General features: G+C 40.1%; 1 protein-coding gene across 9 annotated transcripts in view; it reads right to left on the minus strand.

Moving 5' to 3' along the window:
- LOC109540018 overlaps positions 1 to 4,216 on the minus strand; it is a 63,615-nt gene that overhangs the window by 8,847 nt on the left and 50,552 nt on the right. The window lies entirely within an intron of this gene.

Genomic DNA, 4,216 nt, shown 5'->3' on the forward strand with positions numbered 1-4,216 from the left:
AATGTGGACCTTTTAAACGTGAAAAACTTTCGTTGGACGTATTTTCTTGTAAAGTTCATATTTACTGAGATATCGCACTTTGACGCACTAATGAGCAACCCTGTATAAATAGGCTATCGACCCAATCGGTCTTTCTGCCCTTGAGTAGTACATATGTGTCTTAGCCTAGCTTATTCTAAAATTAAGTCCTATTCCTAACACTGGTAAAGCCCAATCAGTGATAAAAAAAAAGTTCCCGGCCCACAAAACAAACAGGTCTTAGTCGTTGGTTCAGTTGCGTTTGTAGGTGTTCTAGTAAAGTATCTGTTGGGGCACAAAAACGGGAATGTTTTGCCCGTCTTGTTAGGCAAAGGGGATTCAGTATGGTCCAGTTGTGAGGGTTGTTTGTCCATTTTGTCTGTAAGTGTATTAGACTTTCGTTCGTATAGTAGTTGGTTGGAAGGGTTGTGCAGGGGGTTTTGGGGGTGTCTTATTCGTGTTATTAGTCTTAGTGCAATTTGTTCAGTTGTTTGTTCGTATCGTTTTGTCCTTTCTGTTCCGTTGGCCATGAGTATATGTCCGTAGTCCAAGAGGGGTCTGCAGATCGCTTTGTATATTTTTGTCGCGGTATTGGTACTAATTCCTTTGTTTTTGTATGTTAGTGATCGAAAGTGTTTTGTTCTTTTTATCGTTTCTGTTCTGATGTTTAGTGAATTTCAGTTTGTGGTCGATTGTTATCCCAAGGTGTGGTCGTTTGGCCGTCTGCAGTTATTGTAGAGGAGTCAGCGTTGAGTCTGTGGTTCGTGAGCAGAAGTTGGTTTTTTGTCGCGTTTGGCGTTAGTCTCCGTTTATAAAACCATGTCATTGTGTTGTTTGTCAGTGTTTGGAGTCTTTCAGTCGCTTTTTCAGTAGTTTTGTCGTGTGCAATAAGTGCTGTGTCGTCAGCGTCAACATATTTGATTTTTGTCTGGGAAGTTGTAATTGTATATGTCATGGCAGTATATGCTGTAGAGAAAGGGTGAGAGGGGGGATCCTTGAGGGAGCCCTTGTTCAGGGGAAAAAGAAAAGGAGAGTGTGTTGTCAATTCGTACTTGTAGTTGTCTGTTTTCTAATAAGTTCTTTATGGTGTGTAGTAGATATGGTGGTGTGTGGAGTTTGTATAGTTTGTATAGCAAGCCCCTATGCCAGACACTATCAAAAGCCTTGTTGATGTCCATGAGTAGACATGCCGACTTTCCGTCAGTTAGGTGGGTTGTTTGTATGTTGTTGGTCAAAATAAATAGCGGATGAATAGTCGAGTGATAATGTTTGAAGCCAAATTGGTAGGTTGGTATATGTTTTCCGACCAGTTCTTCGAGTCTCTGTTTTAGTTTGTGTTCCAAGACTTTGCACAGCACCGGGAGTAATTTGATAGGTCTGTAGTTTTATTATTACACCACTTTTCCATGTTTTCGGAATTTTGTTATTTCTGATGCAGTTGTTGATTTCAGTAAGGATGAGTTTGTGGGTTTCTTCGGTTACGCTTTTCAGGAGTTTTGCCTTTATTTTGTCTTTTCCCGGTGCTGTGTTTTTGATATGTGAGAGGGCCCTCAATTGATTTATCACAAACTTGTACATTTCATTGACAAGATTTTCACGTTTCCTGATTAAACATCCAACAGCACACGGCGGGGTTAAAGTTTCCCTAATTGATTGCGTTGGGTCCGTTGATGTGCACGTAACTATTAATTAGTAATTAGAGTTTTCCCTCGACCAATTAGTTCGCTAATTGGTCGTACGGGTGTTTATGCATCAAAACAGCATCGCAGTTGCACAACCCGAAAACCAGAAAGAACGGACAACAAACAACATGGAAAGTAGGACGAATATTGAGCGCAAATATGGCTCTATTAAACGAGCACATTTTGCCTATCCATTTTAATGGATGAGGATCGGACAATTCTGGGAGTTGTGCATCGTGTTTTGCGTGACAATTTTAAAACTTGAAGCTGTTCAAAATAAGCAAGCAGTCAAGAATTTTTGAAGTTGAGGAGTCATAGTTTCGAAGCAACGTGACGGTTTTTTAGCACAATTTTTTGGAAAAAAATCGCTACGGGCAGGTTTCTCTGTTAACGTTTCTGTTGGCCACCTTAAACCTTTTTTTTAGTGTGCGTCTGAAATAAACATATCTTTGTAGAACAATGGACGTTCGAATAAACCATTTGAAACTGAAATTTTCGCGAAAGATGGCTCTATTGAAAGGGCAATTTTCACACATTTTTGAAAGTTGAGCATAAACCATGGAGGGCAGCTGAATTTGCTGAAGCAAATCAGGCTCTATTAGTTAGGCCAAATACTGCTTTTGACACTAGAGCGACTTTGGAAAATCTGAATTTTATTGCGCTAAATAAAAGTCGATCCCCAACTACCTGACTTTATAAGTATTTGCGATCAACAAGCAGCTGCCCCTCCTGCATAAACATAACATCAAACATGCCAATGAAATGGACAGTGGGATCGGAAGGGGCCTTTTTTCCTCAATGGCGACACGGTTCATTTTTTTTGTGTAAAAACCCGCACAAGTTCAGAACGACGGAATCTAAAGGTGGTCAGTTAGTGTGTGTGAGTTGGCGCGGGGTTCAATATGTTTGGGCTTTGTTGGCGGCTCTATTCAGTTTGGGTGACAATAATAGAGCACGGGGTGCCAGAACCTTTCGGTAGGGATTAAGTGTGTAATTTCGAGAAATTTCCTTGCTGATTGGTGACACCCTCTTAAATGGAAACATTATTCTTGGCCCGAAATAGACATGTTATCAGAGTGATGAAGATCAATTAGTGATGGCTGATGGGTGATAAACACATATCACTGTCGCGATTCCCAACCAAATCCGGCCAAATAAACATTCTTCACTGATCCGATGCCCCAATAAATCTCCACGTTTTGCGTTCTGACACATTCACATCAACTAGGCAATCATTTTGATGTCCTGCCTACGAGCGCTTTGCTAACTTATGCATTTCCATTAATAATGCTTTGTCTTTGCAAAAATTCCGGTGAAAATTACACCTTCTATAAGTCCCCCAATCGGCCTTCCTCCTCCACCTAACCAACCACACACAAATCAATAATTTTCAGCAGTCTGAGCTGTAAAAAAGGGCTGAAAACCGTCGAATCTGGCTCATGCAATCTGCTTTAACTAGGCAAAAAGATCCCTTATCTCGGCTTTTCGTCCCTTATTGCTCGGTTTGCGAATGGGCCTGTCTATCATCAAGATTCGAGATAAGTCTGTCAAAGGTCCCTAATAAGTTGTAGATGTCTGGTTTCGATCTATCAGACGTTCGAGAGTATTTTTATGGAACGGCCACGCCATAATCGTGTCAAGGGGACGTGGAAAAAAATTTAAGGGGCAGGTCGATCGAACGGTTGCTTCATGTATTTCTGCGATTTCGAGTTGTTTTTCCTTGTCGGGAAAAAGCAATTTGCCAGAAGTCGAGGCATTGATATCATGGGCCGTTTTTAGTAGGGCGCTTGATGCTTCATAATTCCCTTTTCCATGGAGCAATTAGCCGAAAACTGGGAAATAAAACTTGGCAAATACACGACCACACCAAGTCCATTAATCAATATGTAGGGTATGAACTTGGGAGTCTATTTGTATAAGCGATTGTGTTTGAAGTCGGGCCTTTCAAATCGAAAGCTCCCTAATGTGAGTTTGCGGAGAAAATCGACGGTTTTGGAAATGCTGTACATTTTTTCACGCCAAATTAAAGTTGGATATAGAATTGGTTTTGGGCTGATTTAATAGAGAAAATGTTCCTCTATATTAAGCAGCAGCTGACAAATTGCCGAATTTTTCCCGAGTTTTTGGGTCACAATTTTGTGGTCTATTGGCCAAAGCGCCTGTCGCCATTTTTTCAACAATTTATTAGTCATAATTGCAAGTGGATAGAGTGTTGATATTAACTTCATTAGGCTGAGAAAATCTGGCTCTATTAATGGGCCGATTTGCAAAATTGTAATTTTGTTCCTGAATTTTTGGTATACTTCTTAAAAGAATTATTAAAATTATTTGTCCCGATTTTTTCAAAAATTTGTCGAATACAATTGGTAGCAGAGACAGAGTTGGAGTTAACTCGATTAAATAGAGAACATGTTGCTCTATTAATGTGCCGATTTGCAACATCTTTAATTATTTTCCTGAATTATTGGCAATTTTTGTTAACAGAAGGTCAGGGTTGTCGGCTACTGAGCAAATTA

The sequence above is a fragment of the Dendroctonus ponderosae genome, unplaced genomic scaffold (assembly GCF_020466585.1).
Source record: "Dendroctonus ponderosae isolate FM_Combo_2020 unplaced genomic scaffold, Dpon_F_20191213v2 Dpon_F_20191213_4, whole genome shotgun sequence".
NCBI lineage: Eukaryota > Metazoa > Arthropoda > Insecta > Coleoptera > Curculionidae > Dendroctonus > Dendroctonus ponderosae.